The following is a 22,646-nucleotide window of genomic DNA, read 5'->3' on the forward strand; positions in this document are numbered from 1 at the left end:
CCGCCACAGCCCCGCCCTTTGCCGAAAACTCCCATAAAGTGACGCCAAGCAACCCCAACTTGTCTTGAGTTACCAGCTACAAATTTGTGGTGATTAAGTGTAATGGGGCAATTTGGGACCTTTCACAGTAAAACTTGACCTTTTTGCTCCTGAGGGGGCGGGGCTTGTGTGATGTCATCATCCGACCACTCAATTTCCTTTGTAGGCCAATGATGAATGACCACAGCAATTTTTGTAACTCTTTTACATTCAGTTATGAAGTTATAACAATTTATATTTTTTTGGCGAGTAGTCAAACTTTGAGGCCTGGACCCGCCCCTTCAACATATACGAAAAGTCAGAATCCTTGACTCATTTTGTTCGCCCATCCCTTCTGAGCAATTTTACACAAGTTTTGAGTCGATCGTGCAAAAAATGATCGAGCAATCCAATTAGAAACGGACCCTAAAAACGGCAAAAACGGCTAAAAATCGCCATTTCAACCCAAAATGGCCGACTTCCTGTTTGATATTGACCATGCCTGCAAGAGACTTTTCTGTGCGGACTGTTGAGTACTACAAGTGTACCAAATTTCATAACTGTACGACAAACTAAGCTCTATGGAGAGGGTTTTTTTTTCACTTTCTAGGGGGCGCTGTTCAGCCATTTTCATTGCGATTTTTTTGGGACCTTTAAAATATCAAAATTTTCACCAGGCCTGACAAGTGTGCAAAATATTGTGAGTTTTGGGGTATGATAAGGTCCCCAAAAAGCCGTTCAAAGCGGGCTAAGAATAATAAATAATAAACAGAGCAAAAACAAGAGGCCTTCGCAGCGCTTTCGCTGCTCGGGCCTAATTAAAGCTGCAAGCAGCGTCGTTCGGCCCTCGCAGCGAAGCTGCTCGCCCTCCTTCAGCACCCCCTCCGCTCCATCCCCGACGCTCTCCAAACCCGGCTCCGCGCTTCTCCATCCTGGCCGGCAGCTGAGGGCATCAGGGCATGCCTGTCGAAACAGAAAGTCAGCCACCCCAACACCGGAAACCGTGAAAGGCCTCCTCGTCCACACCTCACCCTGACTCAGCATCCCTTCTGAGCCCACCATTACATGTCTCACCCCTAGGAGATACTCTATCTTTACCACACTGGTGATGTGATGTTCAGTCTCGGGCAAATCGGAGGCTGTTTGTGGAAGTTACAGTCAAACGTAAGGTCACAGCGTCACGCCAGAAATCGCCATGGCATCAAAGCCCCTCACTTTCTGAAAAGCTATCAGATCTGAATGGTCATTACAACATCATGAAGACAGTGCATGACCTTAGTGTCATCTTGACTAAATTAGAGGGGACAAATATGGGCAGTTCACCATAAAACAATAGACTTCCTGTAGTCAGGGGGAGGGGCTTAGGTGATGTCAGCTGTCCACATTGTCACTGTCTTCAGATGTGGTCAGTGATCACACAGACAAAGTATGAAATTGATCTGATCATGCACATGGGAGTTATTAAGTCAAATAAAGTAATGGCGACTGGTCAAAGTTTGAGGCTTAGCCACGCCCATACCTTTATACTTATTTAAAATCCGACGGTTGAATTTTTTCATCTATGTCTTAAGAGTATATAGCAGAAGTTTGAAGGTGATTGGTGGAAAGGGCGAGGAGATATCATTCTCCTAATAACGTGTGCGAAAACCACTAAATTGAGTAATTGCACCAAAATGGCCGACCTCCTGTGCGATATTGCGCTTGGCTCCAAGAGACTTTTTTGTAGGTCCTGAGACACTACATTAGTGTGCCAAATTTTGTGATCCTCAGTCAAAGCATGGCTTGGGGCTGACTGTTTTAATGGTCCTAGGGGGCACTGTTTCGGAAAATAGGCCACGCCCACAAACTTCAGCTGTCCAATTATATTAGGGGTCAGAGTAGGATCACTCATCAGAAATTGTGTGGCAATGGAACAATGATTGAAGAAATGAGAGACAAACGTATTTCCATGGCGTGATGGCAAATTTCGCCATGCTCCCAAAGCCCCGCCTTTATTCGAAACCTGCCAGTACTATAGACCTAGTGACCTCAACTTGTCTGCTGCTATTTGCCACTGTTTGGTGGTGATTGGATAAAAGGAGTCCAATAGGGAGCTGTGAAAAAAAGAGTGGCGTGGCGACAGGTCAGAGTTTGAGGCTTAGCCACGCCCACACCTTTATACTTATTTAAAATCCGACGGTTGAATTTTTTCATCTATGTCTTAAGAGTATATAGCAGAAGTGTGAAGGCGATTGGTGAAAAGGGCGACGGAGCATCACTCTCCAAACAACGTGTGCAAAAACCACTAAATCGCGCACTTGGACCAAAATGGCCGACTTCCTGTGCGACTTTGCACTTGGCTCCAAGAGACTTTTTTGTAGGTCCTGAGACACCACATTAGTGTACCACATTTCGTAATCCTCAGTCAAAGCATGGCTTGGGGCTGTCAGTTTTAATGGTCCTAGGGGGCGCTATTTCAGAAAATAGACCACGCCCACCGGAATGTCACATCAGATTTTTTGGGGGGCCGGACTAGGATCACTCACAAGAAGTTTCGTGGCGATATCTCTAGAAATGATGAAATGGGAGGCAAACGTAAGGCCTAAGTGGTACGCCTGAGTTCGCCGCGCCGCCACAGCCCCGCCTTCTGCAGAAAACTCCCATAAAGTGACGCCAAGCAACCCCAACTTGTCTTCAGTTACCTCATACAAATTTGGGATGATTATTTGAAAGGGCAAATTTTGGAAAATTTCCCAGTAAAACTTGACCTTTTAAGTCCTGAAGGGGCGGGGCTTATGTGACATCATCAATTGACCATTCATTTGTCTTTGGGGGGCGATGATGATTGTCCATAGAAAGTTCCTTTAACTGTAATTCTTTCATTTATGAAATTATAGCAATTTGAATTTTTTTGGCGAGTGCTCGAACTTTGAGGCCTGGTCCCGCCCCTTCAGTATTTACGAAAAGTCAATTTTATTGTCTCATTTTAATCGACCGTCGCTTCTGTTCGATCGCACACTATTTTTGAGACGATCGTGCGAAAAATGACCAAACTGTTCAACCAAATATAGACCCAAGAAATGGCCGAAACAGGGTAAAAATGGCCACTTTAGTCCAAAATGGCCGACTTCCTGATTGATATTGACCATGGATGCAAGAGGCTTTTCTGTGCGTATTGTTGAGTTCTACAAGTGTACCAAATTTCATAACTGTACGATAAACTAAGCTTTATGGAGAGGGGTATTTTTCACTTTCTAGGGGGCGCTGTTCAGCCATTTTTTTATGAACTTTCACATCGCCAGTGAAATACGTAAATTTCACGCAATTTCTATATTGGGCCAGAATTTGGTGACTTTTTGGATATGCTAAGACCCCCTAAAGGCCAGTCAAAGACGCGGAAGAAAAAAGAAAGAAAGAAAGAAAGAAAGAAAGCGTAATAATAAACGGAGCAGATACAATAGGCCTTCGCAGCTTCACTGCTCGGGCCTAATTAAAGCTGCAAGCAGCGTCGTTCGGCCCTCGCAGCGAAGCTGCTCGCCCTCCTTCCGCACCCCCTCCGCTCCATCCCCGACGCTCTCCAAACCCAGCTCCGCGCTTGTCCATCCTGGACGGCAGCCGGGGGCACCAGGGCACGTCTGGCAGAACAGAAAGTCAACCACCCCGACACCAGAAACCGTGAACGGCCTCCTCGTCCACACCTCACCCTGATTCAGCATCCCCTCTGAGCCCAGCATTACACGTTTCACCACTAGGAGATACTCTATCTTTACCACACTGGTGATGTGATGTTCAGTCTCTGGCAAATCGGAGGCTGTTTGTGGAAGTTACAGTCAAACGTAAGGTCACAGCGTCACGCCAGAAATCGCCATGGCATCAAAGCTCCTCCCTTTCTGAAAAGCTATCAGATCTGAATAGTCATTACAACATCATGAAGACAGTGCAGGACCTTAGTGTCATGTTGACTAAATTAGAGGGGACAAATATGGGCATTTCACCATAAAACAGAAGACTTCCTGTAGTCAGGGGGCGGGGCTTAGGTGATGCCAGCTGTCCACATTGTCACTGTCTTCAGATGTGGTCAGTGATCACACGGACAAAGTTTGAAATTGATCTGATCATGCACAAGGGAGTTATTGAGTCAAGTAACGTAATGGCGACTGGTCAAAGTTTGAGGCTTAGCCACGCCCACACCTTTATACTTATTTAAAATCCGACGGTTGAATCTTTTCCTCTATGTCTTAAGAGTATATAGCAAGAGTTTGAAGGTGATCGGTGGAAAGGGCGACGAGACATCATTCTCCTAATAACGTGTGCGAAAGCCACTAAATCGAGTACTTGGACCAAAATGGCCGACCTCCTGTGCGACATTGCGCTTGGCTCCAAGAGACTTTTTTGTAGGTCCTGAGACACTACATTAGTGTGCCAAATTTCGTGATCCTCAGTCAAAGCACGGCTTGGGGCTGACAGTTTTAATGGTCCTAGGGGGCGCTATTTAAGAAAATAGGCCACGCCCACAAACTTCAGCTGTCCAATTCTATTAGGGGTCAGAGTAGGATCACTCATCAGAAATTGTGTGGCGATGTCACAATGATTGAAGAAATGAGAGACAAACATATTTCCATGGCGTGATGGCGAATTTCGCCATGCTCCCAAAGCCCCGCCTTTATTCGAAAGCTGCCAGTACTATAGACCAAGTGACCTCAACTTGTCTGCTGCTATTTGCCAGTGATTGCTGGTGATTGGTTAAAAGGAGTCCAATAGGGAGCTGTGAAAAAAAGAGTGGCGTGGCGACAGGTCAAAGTTTGAGGCTTAGCCACGCCCACACCTTTATACTTATTTAAAATCCGACGGTTGAATTTTTTCCCCTTTGTCTTAAGAGTCTATAGCAGAAGTTTGAAGGTGATTGGTGAAAAGGGCAATGGTGTAACACTCTCCAAACAACGTGTGCGAAAACCACTAAATCGACTACTTGGACCAAAATGGCCGACTTCCTGTGCGACTTTGCACTTGGCTCCAAGAGACTTTTTTGTAGGACCGGAGGCACCACATTAGTGTACCAGATTTCGTACTCCTCAGTCAAAGCATGGCTAGGGGCTGACAGTTTTAATGGTCCTAGAGGGCGCCATTTCAGAAAATAGGCCACGCCCACAAACTACAGCTGTCCAAATCTATTGGGGGTCAGACTAGGATCACTCACCAGACATTTTGTGGTGATGGCACGATAATTGAAGAAATGAGAGGCAAACGTATTGCCATGGCGTGATGGTGAATTTTGCCATGCTCCCAAAGCCCCGCCTTTTTTCAAAACCTGCCAGTACTGGAGACTAAGTGACCTCAACTTGTCAGCTGCTATTCGCCAGAGATTGCTGGCGATTGGGTAAAAGGAGTCCAATAGGTAGCTGTGAAAAAAAGAGTGGCGTGGTGACAGGTCAAAGTTTGAGGCTTAGCCACGCCCACACCTTTATACTTATTTAAAATCCGACGGTTGAATTTTTTCCTTTATGTCTTAAGAGTCTATAGCAGAAGTTTGAAGGCGATTGGTGAAAAGGGCGATGGAGCATCACTCTCCAAACAACGTGTGCGAAAACCACTAAATCGAGTACTTGGACCAAAATGGCCGACTTCCTGTGCGACTTTGCACTTGGCTCCAAGAGACTTTTTTGTAGGTCCTGAGACACCACATTAGTGTGCCAAATTTCATAATCCTCAGTCAAAGCATGACTTGGGGCTGACAGTTTTAATGGTCCTAGGGGGCGCTATTTCAGAAAATAGGCCACGCCCACCGGATGTTCACATCACATTTTGTGGGGGGCTGAACTAGGATCACTCCCAAGAGGTTTTGTGGCGATATCTCTAGAAATGACGAAATGGGAGGCAAACGTAAGGCCTAAGCGGTACGCCTGACTTCGCCGCGCCGCCACAGCCCCGCCTTCTGGAGAAAACTCCCATAAAGTGACGCCAAGCAACCCCAACTTGTCTTCAGTTACCCGCTACAAATTTGGGGTGGTTATTGGAAAGGGCGAATTTTGGAAAATTTCCCAGTAAATCTTGACCTTTTAAGTCCTGAGGGGGCGGGGCTTATGTGACATCATCAATCGACCATTCATTTGTCTTCGGAGGTCGACGACGATTGTCCTTAGAACATTTCTTTAACTGTAATTCTTTCATTTATGAATCTATAGCAATTTGAATTTTTTTGGCGAGTGCTCGAACTTTGAGGCCTGGTCCCGCCCCTTCAGTATTTACGAAAAGTCAATTTTATTGTCTCATTTTAATCGTCCATCGCTTCTGTTCGATCGCACACTATTTTTGAGACGATCGTGCGAAAAATGACCAAACTGTTAAACCAAATATAGACCCTAGAAATGGCCAAAACGGGGTCAAAATGGCCACTTTAGTCCAAAATGGCCGACTTCCTGTTTGATATTGACCATGGGTGCAAGAGGCTTTTCTGTGCGTATTGTTGAGTTCTACAAGTGTACCAAATTTCATCACTCTACTATGAAAAAAGGTCAAAGCGGAGGGGTATTTTTAATTTTCCAGGGGGCGCTGTTGAAACATTTTTTTACCAACTTTCACGTTGCCAGTGAAATACGTAAATTTCACGCACTTTCTATATTGGGCCAGAATTTGGTGACTTTTTGGATATGCTAAGACCCCCTAAAGTTCATCCAAAGACGCGGAAGAAAAAAAAAGAAAGAAAAATTAAAGCTGCAAGCAGCGTCGTTCGGCCCTCGCAGCTCCGCGCCGCTCCGGCCTGGCCGGCAGCCCGGGGCACCAGGGCACGTCCGCAGAACACAAACGTCGACCACCCCAACACCAGAAACTGCTAACGGCCACCTTGTCCGCAACTCACCCTGACTCAGCATCCCCTTTGAGCCCACCATTATATTTTATGTCTCACCACTAGGGAATCCTCTATCTTTACCACACTGGTGGTGTGATGACAGTGACCAACTTTAATGCTATTCTGACCATGTTTTTTAAAGTTATCGAAGGATAACGTTATCTAGGTGGCGCTGTGACCAACTACAGAAAAGTCCCATTGAGGTCAGCTTTGGTGACATTATATAACATTCACCAACCGTTTGTGCCTCATTGGCTAAAGGGCATGATTGTTCATTGCCATATTCAGTTTCGGGCAAATCGGAGGCCGTTTGTGGAAGTTACAGTCAAATGTAAGGTCATGGCGTCACGCCAGCATTCACCATGACATCAAAGCCCCTCCCTTTCTGGAAAGCTATCAGATCTGAATGGTCTTTAAAACATCATGAAGACACTGTATGACCTGAGTGTCATTTTCATTAAATTAGAGGGGACAAATATGGGCATTTCACCATAAAACAATAGACTTCCTGTTGTCAGGGGGCGGGGCTTAGGTGATGTCAGCTGTCCACATTGTCTTTGTCTTGAGATGTGGTCAGTGATCACACAGACAAAGTTTGAATTAGATCTGATCATGCACATGGGAGTTATTAAGTCAAGTAATGTCATGGCGAAAGGTCAAAGTTTGAGGCTTAGCCACGCCCACACCTTTATACTTATTTAAAATCCGACGGTTGAATTTTTTCCCCTTTGACTTAAAAGTACATAGCATAAGTTTGAAGGTGATCGGTGTAAAGGGCAACGGGCCATCAATGTCCAAACAACGTGTGCGAAAACCACTAAATCGAGTACTTGGACCAAAATGGCCGACCTCCTGTGCGAAATTGCGCTTGGCTCCAAGAGACTTTTTTGTAGGGCCAGAGACCCTACATGAGTGTACCAATTTTCGTAATCCTCAGTCAAACCTTGTCTTGGGGCTGACAGTTTTAATGGTCCTAGGGGGCGCTATTTCAGAATATAGGCCACGCCCACAAATCTCAGATGCCCATTTCTATTGGGGGTCAGACTAGGATCACTCACCAGACATTTTGTGGCGATGTCACGATAATTGAAGAAATGAGAGGCAAACGTATTGCCATGGCGTGATGGCGAATTTCGCCATGCTCCCAAAGCCCCGCCTTTTTTCAAAACCTGCCAGTACTGTAGACCAAGTGACCTCAACTTGTCAGCTGCTATTTACCAGAGATTCCAGGTGATTGGGTAAAAGGAGTCCAATAGGGAGCTGTGAAAAAAAGAGTGGCGTGGCGAAAGGTCAAAGTTTGAGGCTTAGCCACGCCCACACCTTTATACTTATTTAAAATCCGACGGTTGAATTTTTTCCTCTATGTCTTAAGAGTATATAGCAGAAGCTCGAAGGCGATTGGTGAAAAGGGCGACGGAGCATCACTCTCCAAACAACGTGTGTGAAAACCACTAAATCGCGCACTTGGACCAAAATGGCCGACTTCCTGTGCGACTTTGCACTTGGCTCCAAGAGACTTTTTTGTAGGTCCTGAGACACCACATTAGTGTACCAAATTTCGTAATCCTCAGTCAAAGCATGGCTTGGGGCTGACAGTTTTAATGGTCCTAGGGGGCGCTAATACAGAAAATAGGCCACGCCCACAAACTTAAGCTGACCTTTTCTATTGGGGGTCAGACTAGGATCACTCACAACAATGGTCGAGGTGATATCACGATAAATGAAGAAATGAGAGGCAAACGTATTTCCATGGCGTGATGGCGAATTTCGCCATGCTCCCAAAGCCCCGCCTTTTTGCAAAACCTTCCAGTACTGGAGACCAAGTGACCTCAACTTGCCTGCTGCTATTTACCAGAGATTCCTGGTGATTGGGTAAAAGGAGTCCAATAAGGAGCTGTGAAAAAAAGAGTGGCGTGGCGAAAGGTCAAAGTTTGAGGCTTAGCCACGCCCACACCTTTATACTTATTTAAAATCCGACGGTTGAATTTTTTCCTCTATGTCTTAAGACTATATAGCAGAAGTTTGAAAGTGATTGGTGAAAAGGGCGACGGAGTATCACTCTCCAAACAACGTGTGTGAAAACCACTAAATCGCGCACTTGGACCAAAATGGCCGACTTCCTGTGCGACTTTGCACTTGGCTTCAAGAGACTTTTTTGTAGGTCCTGAGACACCACATTAGTGTACCAAATTTCGTAATCCTCAGTCAAAGCATGGCTTGGGGCTGACAGTTTTAATGGTCCTAGGGGGCGCTATTTCAGAAAATAGGCCACGCCCACCAGATGTTCACATCAGATCTTTTGGGGGGCCGGACTAGGATCACTCACAAGAAGTTTCGTGACGATATCTTTGGAAATGACGAAATGGGAGGCAAACGTAAGGCCAAGGCGGTACGCCTGAATTCGCCGCGCCGCCACAGCCCCGCCCTCTGCCGAAAACTCCCATAAAGTGACGCCAAGCAACCCCCACTTGTCTTGAGTTACCAGCTACAAATTTGTGGTGATTAAGTGAAATGGGGCAATTTGGGACCTTTCACAGTAAAACTTGATCTTTTTGGTCCTGAGGGGGCGGGGCTTGTGTGATGTCATCATCCGACCATTCAATTTACTTTGTGGGTGGATGACGAATGACCACAGAAAGTTTGGTAACTCTATTCCATTCAGTTATGAAGTTATAGCAATTTAAATATTTTTGGCGAGTAGTCAAACTTCGAGGCCTGGCTCCGCCCCTTCAACATATACGAAAACTCAGAATCCTTATCTCATTTTGTTCGCCCATCCCTTCTGAGCAATTTTACACAATTTTTGAGACAATCGTGCGAAAAATGATCGAGCAATCCAATCAGAAACGGACCCTAAAAACGGCAAAAACGGCAAAAAATCGCCATTTCAACCCAAAATGGCCGACTTCCTGTTTGATATTGACCATGGTTGCAAGAGACTTTTCTGTGCGGACTGTTGAGTACTACAAGTGTACCAAATTTCATAACTGTACGATAAACTAAGCTTTATGGAGAGGGTTTTTTTTCACTTTGTAGGGGGCGCTGTTCAGCCATTTTCTTTGCGATTTTTTTGGGACCTTTAAAATATCAAATTTTTCACCAGGCCTGACAAGTGTGCAAAATATTGTGAGTTTTGGGGTATGTTAAGGTCCCCAAAAAGCTGTTCAAAGGGGGCACGGAATAACAAAAAATAATAATAATCAGAGCAAAAACAAGAGGCCTTCGCAGCGCTTTCGCTGCTCGGGCCTAATTAAAGCTGCAAGCAGCGTCGTTCGGCCCTCGCAGCGAAGCTGCTTGCCTTCCTCCCGCTCCCCCTCCGCTCCATCCCCGACGCTCTCCAAACCCAGCTCCGCGCTTCTCCATCCTGGCCGGCAGCCGGGGGCACCATGGCACGTCTGGCAGAACAGAAAGTCAACCACCCCGACACCAGAAACCGTGAACGGCCTCCTCGTCCACACCTCACCCTGACTCAGCATCCCCTCTGAGCCCAGCATTACACGTCTCACCACTAGGAGATACTCTATCTTTACCACACTGGTGATGTGATGTTCAGTCTCGGGCAAATCGGAGGCTGTTTGTGGAAGTTACAGTCAAACGTAAGGTCACAGCGTCACGCCAGAATTCGCCATGGCATCAAAGCCCCTCCCTTTCTGAAAAGCTATCAGATCTGAATGGTCATTACAACATCATGAAGATAGTGCATGACCTTAGTGTCATGGTGACTAAATTAGAGGGGACAAATATGGGCATTTCACCATAAAACAGTAGACTTCCTGTAGTCAGGGGGCGGGGCTTAGGTGATGTCTGCTGTCCACATTGTCACTGTCTTCAGATGTTGTCAGTGATCACACAGACAAAGTTTGAAACTGATCTGATCATGCACATGGGAGTTATTCAGTCAAGTAATTTTGAGGCTTAGCCACGCCCACACCTTTATACTTATTTAAAATCCGACGGTTGAATTTTTTCCTCTATGTCTTAATACTATATAGCAGGAGTTTGAAGGTTATCGGTGGAAAGGGCGACGAGACATCATTCTCCTAATAACGTGTGCGAAAACCACTAAATCGAGTACTTGGACCAAAATGGCCGACCTCCTGTGCGACATTGCGCTTGGCTCCAAGAGACTTTTTTGTAGGTCCTGAGACACTACATTAATGTGCCAAATTTCGTGATCCTCAGTCAAAGCATGGCTTGGGGCTGACAGTTTTAATGGTCCTAGGGGGCGCTATTTCAGACAATAGGCCACGCCCACAAACTTCAGCTGTCCAATTCTATTAGGGGTCAGAGTAAGATCACTCATCAGAAATTGTGTGGCGATGTCACAATGATTGAAGAAATGAGAGACAATCGTATTTCCATGGAGTGATGGCGAATTTCGCCATGCTCCCAAAGCCCCGCCTTTATTCAAAACCTGCCAGTACTATAGACCAAGTGACCTCAACTTGTCTGCTGCTATTTGCCAGTGATTTCTGGTGATTGGTTAAAAGGAGTCCAATAGGGAGCTGTGAAAAAAAAGAGTGGCGTGGCGACAGGTCAAAGTTTGAGGCTTAGCCACGCCCAAACCTTTATACTTATTTAAAATCCGACAGTTGAATTTTTTCCCCTTTGTCTTAAGAGTACATAGCAGAATTTTGAAGGCGATTGGTGAAAAGGGCGACGGAGCATCACTCTCCAAACAACGTGTGCAAAAACCACTAAATCGAGTACTTGGACCAAAATGGCCGACTTCCTGTGCGACTTTGCAATTAGCTCCAAGAGACTTTTTTGTAGGTCCTTAGACACCACATAAGTGTGTAAAATTTCGTAATCCTCAGTCAAAGCAGGGCTTGGGGCAGACAGTTTTAATGGTCCTAGGGGGCGCTATTTGAGAATATAGGCCACGCCCACCGGATGTTCACATCAGATTCTTTTGGGGGCCGGACTAGGATCACTCCCAAGAAGTGTCGTGGCGATATCTCTAGAAATGACGAAATGGGAGGCAAACGTAAGGCCTAAGCGGTACGCCTGACTTCGCCGCACCGCCACAGCCCCGCCTTCTGCAGAAAACTCCCATAAAGTGACGCCAAGCAACCCCAACTTGTCTTCAGTTACCTGCTACAAATCTGGGATGATTATTTGAAAGGGCGAATTTAGGAAAATTTCCCAGTAAAACTTGACCTTTTAAGTCCTGAGGGGGCGGGGCTTATGTGACATCATCAATCGACCATTCATTTGTCTTTGGGGGGCGATGACAATTGTCCATAGAAAGTTACTTTAACTGTAGTCCTTTCATTTATGAAATTATAGCAATTTGAATTTTTTTGGCGAGTGCTCGAACTTTGAGGCCTGGCCCCGCCCCTTCAGTATTCACGAAAAGTCAATTTTATTTTCTCATTTTAATCGTCCATCGCTTCTGTTTGATCGTACACTATTTTTGAGACGATAGTGCAAAAAATGACCAAACTGTTCAACCAAATATAGACCCTAGAAATGGCCAAAACGGGGTCAAAATGGCCACTTTAGTCCAAAATGGCCGACTTCCTGTTTGATATTGACCATGGGTGCAAGAGGCTTTTCTGTGCGTATTGTTGAGTTCTACAAGTGTACCAAATTTCATCACTCTACTATGAAAAAAGGTCAAAGCGGAGGGGTATTTTTAATTTTCCAGGGGGCGCTGTCGAAACATTTTTTTACCAACTTTCACATTGCCAGCGAAATACGTAAATTTCACGCACTTTCTGTATTGGGCCAGAGTTTGGTGACTTTTTGGATATGCTAAGACCCCCTAAAGGCCACCCAAAGACGCGGAAGAAAAAAAAAGAAAAATAATAAATAATAATAATAAACGGAGCAGATACAATAGGCCTTCGCAGCGCTTCGCTGCTCGGGCCTAATTAAAGCTGCAAGCAGCGTCGTTCGGCCCTCGCAGCTCCGCGCCGCTCCGGCCTGGCCGGCAGCCCGGGGCACCAGGGCATGTCTGGCAGAACAGAAACGTCAATCATCCCGTCACCGGAAACAGCAAATGGCCTCCTAGTCCGCACCTCACCCTGACTAAGCATCCCCTCTGAGCTCACCATTAAATTGAATTGTAAGGTTACGGCATACGCAAGAATTCGCCATGGCATCAAAGCCCCTCCCTTTCTGGAAAGCTATCAGATTTGAATGGCCATTACAGCATCATGAAGACAGTGCATGACCTAGGTGTCATGTTGACTAAATTAGAGGGGACAAATATGGGCATTTCAGCATAAAATAATAACTTCCTTTAGTCAGGGGGCGGGGCTTAGATGATGTCAGCTGTCCACATTGTCATTGTTTACAGATATGGTCAATGATCACACAGACAAAGTTCGAAAAAGATCTGATCATGCACATGGGAGTTATTAAGTCAAGTAATGGCGAAAGGTCAAAGTTTGAGGCTTAGCCACGCCCACACCTTTCAACTTTTGAAAAATCCGACGGTTGAATTTTTTCCCCTATGCCTTAAGAGTATATAGCAGAAGTTTGAAGGCGATTGGTGAAAAGGGCGACGGAGCATCACTCTCCAAACAACGTGTGCGAAAACCACTAAATCGCGTACTTGGACCAAAATGGCCGACTTCCTGTGCAATTTTGTGCTTTGGCTCCAAGAGACTTTTTTGTAGGTCCTGGGACACCACATTAGTGTACCAAATTTCGTAATCCTCAGTGAAAGCATGGCTTGGGGCTATTAGTTTAAATGGTCCTAGGGGGCGCTATTTCAGAAATTAGGCCACGCCCACATATTTCAGCTGTCTTTGTCTCTTTGGGGTCAGACTAGGATCACTCACCAGAAGTTTCGTAACGATATCACGATAAATGAAGAAATGAGAGGCAAACGTATTTCCATGGCGTGATGGCGATTTTCGCCATGCTCAAAAAGCCCCGCCTTTTTTTGAAACCTTCCAGTACTGGATACCAAGTGACCTCAAGTTGTCTACTGCTATTTGCCAGAGACTCCTGCTGATTGGGTAAAAGGAGTCCAGTAGGGAGCTGTGAAAAAAAGAGTGGCGCGGCGACAGGTCAAAGTTTGAGGCTTAGCCACGCCCACACCTTTCAACTTTTGAAAAATCCGACGGTTGAATTTTTTCCCCTATGCCTTAAGAGTATATAGCAGAAGTTTGAAGGCGATTGGTGAAAAGGGCGACGGAGCATCACTCTCCAAACGTGTGCGAAAACCACTAAATCGCGTACTTGGACCAAAATGGCCGACTTCCTGTGCAATTTTGTGCTTGGCTCCAAGAGACTTTTTTGTAGGCCCTGGGACACCACATTAGTGTACCAAATTTCGTAATCCTCAGTCAAAGCATGGCTTGGGGCTATTAGTTTAAATGGTCCTAGGGGGCGCTATTTCAGAAATTAGGCCACGCCCACATATTTCAGCTGTCTATGTCTCTTTGGGGTCAGACTAGGATCACTCACCAGAAGTTTCGTAATGATATCACGATAAATGAAGAAATGAGAGGCAAACGTATTTCCATGGCGTGATGGCGATTTTCGCCATGCTCCCAAAGCCCTGCCTTTTTTTGAAACCTTCCAGTACTGGAGACCAAGTGACCTCAAGTTGTCTACTGCTATTTGCCAGAGACTCCTGCTGATTGGGTAAAAGGAGTCCAGTAGGGAGCTGTGAAAAAAAGAGTGGCGCGGCGACAGGTCAAAGTTTGAGGCTTAGCCACGCCCACACCTTTCAACTTTTGAAAAATCCGACGGTTGAATTTTTTCCTCTATGTCTTAAGAGCAGATGGCAGAAGTTTGAAGGAGATTGGCGAAAATGGCGACAGAGCATCACTCTCCAAACAACGTGTGCGAAAACCACTAAATTGCGTACTTGGACCAAAATGGCCGACTTCCTGTGCAACTTTGCACTTGGCTCCAAGAGACTTTTTTGTAGGTCCTGAGACACCACATTAGTGTACCAAATTTCGTACTCCTCAGTCAAAGCATGGCTTGGGGCTGACAGTTTTAATGGTCCTAGGGGGCGCTATTTCAGAAAATAGGCCACGCCCACCGGATGTTCACATCAGATGTTTTGAGGGGCCGGACTAGGATCACTCACAACAAGTTTCGTGACGATATCTTTAGAAATGACGAAATGGAAGGCAAACGTAAGGCCATGGCGGTACGCCTGACTTCGCCGCGCCGCCACAGCCCCACCTTCTGCCGAAAACTCCCATAAAGTGACGCCAAGCAACCTCCACTTGTCTTGAGTTAACAGCTACAAGTTTGTGGTGATTAAGTGAAATGGGGCAATTTGGGACCTTTCACAGTAAAACTTGACCTTTTTGGTCCTGAGGGGGCGGGGCTTGTGTGATGTCATCATCCGACCATTCAATTTACTTTGTGGCTGGATGACGAATGACCACAGAAAGTTTGGTAATTCTATTCCTTTCAGTTATGAAGTTATAGCAATTTAAAATTTTTTGGCGAGTAGTCAAACTTCGAGGCCTGGCCCCGCCCCTTAAACATGTACGAAAAGTCAGAATCTTTGTCTCATTTTGTTCGCCCATCCCTTCTGAGCAATTTTACACAATTTTTGAGATGATCGTGCGAAAAATGATCGAGCAATCCAATCAGAAACGGACCCTAAAAACGGCAAAAACGGCTAAAAATCGCCATTTCAACCCAAAATGGCCGACTTCCTGTTTGATATTGACCATGCTTGCAAGAGACTTTTCTGTGCGGACTGTTGAGTACTACAAGTGTACCAAATTTCATAACTGTATGATAAACTAAGCTTTATGGAGAGGGTTTTTTTTCACTTTCTAGGGGGCGCTGTTCAGCCATTTTCTTTGCGATTTTTTTGGAACCTTTAAAATATCAAATTTTTCACCAGGCCTGACAAGTTTGCAAAATATTGTGAGTTTTGGGGTATGTTAAGGTCCCCAAAAAGCCGTTCAAAGGGGGCACGGAATAACAAAAAAAGAATTAAAGCTGCAAGCAGCGTCGTTCGGCCCTCGCAGCTCCGCGCCGCTCCGGTCTGGACGGCAGCCCGGGGCACCAGTGCACGTCTGACAGAACAGAAACGTCAACCACCCCGACACCAGAAACCGCGAATGGCCTCCTAGTCCGCACCTCACCCTGACTCAGCATCCCCTCTGAGCTCACCATTAAATTGAATATTAAGATTACGGCGTTACGCCAGAATTCGCCATGGCATCAAAGCCCCTCCCTTTCTGGAAAGCTATCAGATCTGAATGGTCAATACAGCATCATGAAGACAGTGCATGACCTTTGTTTCATGTTGACTAAATTAGAGGGGACAAATATGGGCATTTCACCATAAAACAATAGGCTTCCTGTAGTCAGGGGGCGGGGCTTAGGTGATGTCAGCTGTCCACATTGTCATTGTTTACAGATATGGTCAATGATCACACAGACAAAGTTCGAAAAAGATCTGATCATGCACATGGGAGTTATTAAGTCAAGTAAAGTAATGGCGAAAGGTCAAAGTTTGAGGCTTAGCCACGCCCACATCTTTCAAGTTTTGAAAAATCCGACGGTTGAATTTTTTCCCCTATGTCTTAAGAGTATATAGCAGAAGTTTGAAGGCGATTGGTGAAAAGGGCGACGGAGCATCACTCTCCAAACAACGTGTGCGAAAACCACTAAATCGCGTACTTGGACCAAAATGGCCGACTTCCTGTGCAATGTTGTGCTTGGCTCCAAGAGACTTTTTTGTAGGTCCTGAGACACCACATTAGTGTACCAAATTTCGTAATCCTCAGTCAAAGCATGGCTTGGGGCTGATAGTTTAAATGGTCCTAGAGGCGCTATTTAAGACAATAGGCCACGCCCACAAACTTCAGCTATGGATATCTCTTGGGGCTCAGGCTAGGATCACTTACAAGAAGTTTCGTAGCGCTATCACAATAACTGAAGAAATGAGAGGCAAACGTATTTCCATGGCGTGATGGCGATTTTCACCATGCTGCCAAAGCCCCGCCTTTACTCGAAACCTGCCAGTACTGGATACCAAGTGACCTCAAGTTGTCTACTGCTATTTGCCAGAGATTATGGGTGATTGGGTAAAAGGAGTCCAATAGGAAGCTGTGGAAAAAAAGAGTGGCGTGGCGAAAGGTCAAAGTTTGAGGCTTAGCCACGCCCACACCTTTCAACTTTTGAAAAATCCGACGGTTGAATTTTTTCCCCTACGTCTTAAGAGTACATGGCAGAAGTTTGAAGGCGATTGGTGAAAAGGGCGACGGAGCATCACTCTCCAAACAACGTGTGCGAAAACCACTAATTCGAGTACTTGGACCAAAATGGCCGACTTCCTGTGCGACTTTGTTCTTGGCTCCAAGATACTTTTTTGTAGGTCCTGAGACACCACATTAGTGTACCAAATTTCGTAATCCTCAGTCAAAGCATGGCTTGGGGCTGACAGTTTTAATGGCTCTAGGGGGCGCTATTTAAGAAAATAGGCCACGCCCACAAACTTCAGCTGTCTATTTCTCTTGGGGCTCAGACTAGGATCACTCACCAGAAGTTTCGTAGCGATATCACGAAAACTGAAGAAATGAGAGGCAAATGTATTTCCTTGGCGTGATGGCGATTTTCGCCATGCTCCCAAAGCCCCGCCTTTTTTCGAAACCTAACTGTACTGGATACTAAGTGACCTCAACTTGTCTACTGCTATTTGCCAGAGATTCCTATTGATTGGGTAAAAGGAGTCCAATAGGGAGATGTGAAAAAAAGAGTGGCGTGGCGAAAGGTCAAAGTTTGAGGCTTAGCCACGCCCACACCTTTCAACTTTTGAAAAATCCGACGGTTGAATTTTTTCCCCTTCGTCTTAAGAGTATATAGCAGAAGTGTGAAAGTGATTGGTGAAAAGAGCAACGGAGCATCACTCTCCAAACAACGTGTGCGAAAACCACTAAATTGCGTACTTGGACCAAAATGGCCGACTTCCTGTGCGACTTTGCGCTTGGCTCCAAGAGACTTTTTTGTAGGTCCTGAGACACCACATTAGTGTACCAAATTTCGTAATCCTCAGTCAAAGCATAGCTTGGGGCTATTAGTTTAAATGGTCCTAGGGGGCGCTATTTAAGAAAATAGGCCACGCCCACAAATTTCAGATGTCTATGTCGCTTGGGGGTCAGACTAGGATCACGCACCAGAAGTTTCGTAGCGATATCACGATAACTGAAGAAATGAGAGGCAAACATACTTCCATGGCGTGATGGCGATTTTCGCCATGCTCCTGAAGCCCCGCCTTTTTTTGAAACCTGCCAGTACTGGATACCAAGTGACCTCAAGTTGTCTACTGCTGTTTGCCAGAGATTCCTGCTGATTGGGTAAAAGGAGTCCAGTAGGGAGCTGTGAAAAAATGAGTGGCGTGGCGACAGGTCAAAGTTTGAGGCTTAGCCACGCCCACACCGTTAAACTTTTGAAAAATCCGACGGTTGAATTTTTTCCTCTTTGTCTTAAGAGTATATAGCAGACGTTTCAAGGAGATTGGTGAAAAGGGCGACGGAGCATCACTCTCCAAACAAGGTGTGCGAAAACCAGTAAATCGCGTACTTGGACCAAAATGGCCGACTTCCTGTGCGACTTTGCACTTGGGTCCAAGAGACTTTTGTGTAGGTCCTGAGACACCACATTAGTGTACCAAATTTCGTAATCCTCAGTCAAAGCATGGCTTGGGGCTAACAGTTTTAATGGTCCTAGGGGGCGCTATTTCAGAAAATAGGCCACGCCCACCGGATGTTCACATCAGATCTTTTGGGGGGCCAGACTAGGATCACTCACAAGAAGTTTCGTGATGATATCTTTAGAAATGACGAAATGGGAGGCAAACGTAAGGCCACGGCGGTACGCCTGACTTCGCCGCGCCGCCACAGCCCCGCCCTCTGCCGAAAACTCACATAATGTGACGCCAAGCAACCCCCACTTGTCTTGAGTTACCAGCTACAAATTTGTGGTGATTTAGTGAAATGGGGCAATTTGGGACCTTTCACAGTAAAACTTAACCTTTTTGGTCCTGAGGGGGCGGGGCTTGTGTGATGTCATCATGCGACCATTCAATTTACTTTGTGAGGTGATGACGAATGACCACAGAAAGTTTGGTAACTCTATTCCATTCAGTTATGAAGTTATAGCAATTTAAAAAATTTTGGCGAGTAGTCAAACTTCGAGGCCTGGCCCCGCCCCTTCAGTATTTACGAAAAGTCAATTTTATTGTCTCATTTTGTTCGCCCATCTCTTCTGAGCAATTTTACACAATTTTTGAGATGATCGTGCAAAAAATGATCGAGCAATCCAATCAGAAACGGACCCTAAAAACGGCCAAAACTGCAAAAAATCGCCATTTCAACCCAAAATGGCCGACTTCCTGTTTGATATTGACCATGCTTGCAAGAGACTTTTCTGTGCGGACTATTGAGTACTATAAGTGTACCAAATTTCATAACGGTACGATAAACTAAGCTTTATGGAGAGGGTTTTTTTTCATTTTCTAGGGGGCGCTGTTCAGCCATTTTCTTTGCGATTTTTTTGGGACCTTTAAAATATCTAATTTTTCACCAGGCCTGACAAGTGTGCAAAATATTGTGAGTTTTGGGGTATGTTAAGATCCCCAAAAAGCCATTCAAAGCGGCACCGGAATAATAAATAAAAAAAATAATAATAAACGGAGCAAAAACAAGAGGCCTTCGCAGCGCTTTCGCTGCTCGGGCCTAATTAAAGCTGCAAGCAGCGTCGTTCGGCCCTCGCAGCTCCGCGCCGCTCCGGCCTGGCCGGCAGCCCGAGGCACCAGGTTACGTCCGTGGAACAAAAATTTTGACCACCCCGACACCAGAAATAGCTAACGGTCACCTCGTCCGCACCTCACCCTGACTGAGCATCCCCTCTGAGCACACCAAGTTTGGTGCAGTTACGACCTCGTCTGTAGGAGTTATCACAGTTTTAATGTTGTGTAGGGGGTGCTGTGGTGTTATTATACGAATTTCACCAACCATTTGTGTCTCATTGGCTAAAGGGCATGATTGTTGATTGCCATGTTCAGTCTCGTGCAGATGGGAGGCTGTTTGTGGAAGTTACGATCAAACGTAAGGTCATGGCGTCATGCCAGAAATCGCCATGGCATCAAAGCCCCTCCCTATCTGGAAAGCTATCAGATCTGAATGGTCATTGCAACATCATGAAGACAGTGCCTGACCTTAGTGTCATGTTGACTAAATTAGAGAGGACAAATATGGGCATTTCACCATAAAACAATAGACTTCCTGTTGTCAGGGGGCGGGGCTTAGGTGATGTCACCTGTCCACAATGACGTTGTCTTGAGATTTGGTCATTGATCACACGGACAAAGTTTGATATAGATCTGATCATGCACATTGGAGTTGTTAAGTCAAGTAATGTAATGGCGAAAGGTCAAAGTTTGAGGCTTAGCCACGCCCACACCATTATACTTATTTAAAATCCGAAGGTTGAATTTTTTCCCCTTTGTCTTAAGAAAATATAACAGAAGTTTGAAGGTGATCGGTGAAAAGGGCGACGGGGTATCATTGTCCAAACAACGTGTGCGAAAACCACTAAATCGAGAACTTGGACCAAAATGGCCGACTTCCTGTGCGACTTTGCACTTGGCTCCCAGAGACTTTTTTGTAGGTCCTGAGACACCACATTAGTGTACCAAATTTTGCAATCCTCAGTCAAAGCATGGCTTGGGGCTGACAGTTTTAATGGTCATAGGGGGCGCTATTTCAGAAAATAGGCCACGCCCACAAACTTCAGCCATCCATTTCTATTGGGGGTCAGACTAGGATCACTCACAACAAGTTTCGAGGTGATATCACGATAAATGAAGAAATGAGAGGCAAACGTATTTCCATGGCGTGATGGCGAATTTCGCCATGCTCCCAAAGCCCCGCCTTTTCTCAAAACCTTCCAGTACTGGAGACCAAGTGACCTCAACTTGTCTGCTGCTATTTACCAGAGATTACTGGTGATTGGGTAAAATGGGTCCAATAGGGAGCTGTGAAAAAAAGAGTGGCGTGGCGAAAGGTCAAAGTTTGAGGCTTAGCCACGCCCACACCTTTATACTTATTTAAAATCCGACGGTTGAATTTTTTCCTCTATGTCTTAAGAGTATATAGCAGAAGTTTGAAGGCGATTGGTGAAAAGGGCGACGGAGCATCACTTTCCAAACAACGTGTGTGAAAACCACTAAATCGCACACTTGGACCAAAATGGCCGACTTCCTGTGCGACTTTGCACTTGGCTCCAAGAGACTTTTTTGTAGGTCCTTAGACACCACATTAGTGTACCAAATTTCGTAATCCTCAGTCAAAGCATGGCTTGGGGCTGACAGTTTTAATCGTCCTAGGGGGCGCTATTTCAGAAAATAGGCCACGCCCACCGGATGTTCACATCAGATCTTTTGGGGGGCCGGACTAGGATCACTCACAAGAAGTTTCGTGACGATATCTTTAGAAATGACGAAATGGGAGGCAAACGTAAGGCCACGGCGGTACGCTTGACTTCGCCGCGCCGCCACAGCCCCGCCCTCTGCCGAAAACTCCCATAAAGTGACGCCAAGCAACCCCCACTTGTCTTGAGTTACCAGCTACAAATTCGTGGTGATTAAGTGAAATGGGGCAATTTGGGACCTTTCACAGTAAAACTTGATCTTTTTGGTCCTGAGGGGGCGGGGCTTGTGTGATGTCATCATCCGACCATTCAATTTACTTTGTGGGTGGATGACGAATGACCACAGAAAGTTTGGTAACTCTATTCCATTCAGTTATGAAGTTATAGCAATTTAAATTTTTTTGGCGAGTAGTCAAATTTTGAGGCCTGGCCCCGCCCCTTCAACATATACGAAAACTCAGAATCCTCATCTCATTTTGTTCGCCCATCCCTTCTGAGCAATTTGACACAATTTTTGAGATGATCGTGCGAAAATTTATCGAGCAATCCAATCAGAAACGGACCCTAAAAACGGCAAAAACGGCTAAAAATCGCCATTTCAACCCAAAATGGCCGACTTCCTGTTTGATATTGACCATGCTTGCAAGAGACTTTTCTGTGCGGACTGGTGAGTACTACAAGTGTACCAAATTTCATAATTGTACGATAAACTAAGCTTTATGGAGAGGGTTTTTTTTTCACTTTCTAGGGGGCGCTGTTCAGCCATTTTCTTTGCAATTTTTTTGGGACCATTAAAATATCAAAATTTTCACCAGGCCTGACATCTTTGCAAAATATTGTGAGTTTTGGGGTATGATAAGGTCCTCAAAAAGCCATTCAATGCGGGCTAAGAATAATAAATAAAAATTAAAGCTGCAAGCAGCGTCGTTCGGCCCTCGCAGCTCTGCGCCGCTCCGGCCTGGCCGGCAGCCCGGGGCACCAGGCTACATCTGCGAAACAGAAACATCGACCACTCCGACACCAGAAACTGCTAACGGTCACCTCTGCCTCACCTCACCCTGACTCAGCATCCCCTTTGAGCCCACCATTATATTTTATGTCTCACTACTAGGGAATCCTCTATCTTTACCACACTGGTGGTGTGATGACAGTGACCAACTTTAATGCTATTCTGACCATGTTTTTTTAAGTTATCGAAGGATAACTATCTAGGGGGCGCTGTGACCAACTACAGAAAAGTCACATTGAGGTCAGCTTTGGTGACATTATATAACATTCACCAACCGTTTGTGCTTCCTTGGCTAAAGGGCATGATTGTTCATTGCCATGTTCAGTTTCGGGCAAATCGGAGGCCGTTTGTGGAAATTACAGTCAAATGAAAGGTCATGGCATCACGCCAGCATTCACCATGGCATCAAAGCCCCTCCCTTTT

This window comes from Nothobranchius furzeri, chromosome 17, assembly GCF_043380555.1.
Source record: "Nothobranchius furzeri strain GRZ-AD chromosome 17, NfurGRZ-RIMD1, whole genome shotgun sequence".
NCBI lineage: Eukaryota > Metazoa > Chordata > Actinopteri > Cyprinodontiformes > Nothobranchiidae > Nothobranchius > Nothobranchius furzeri.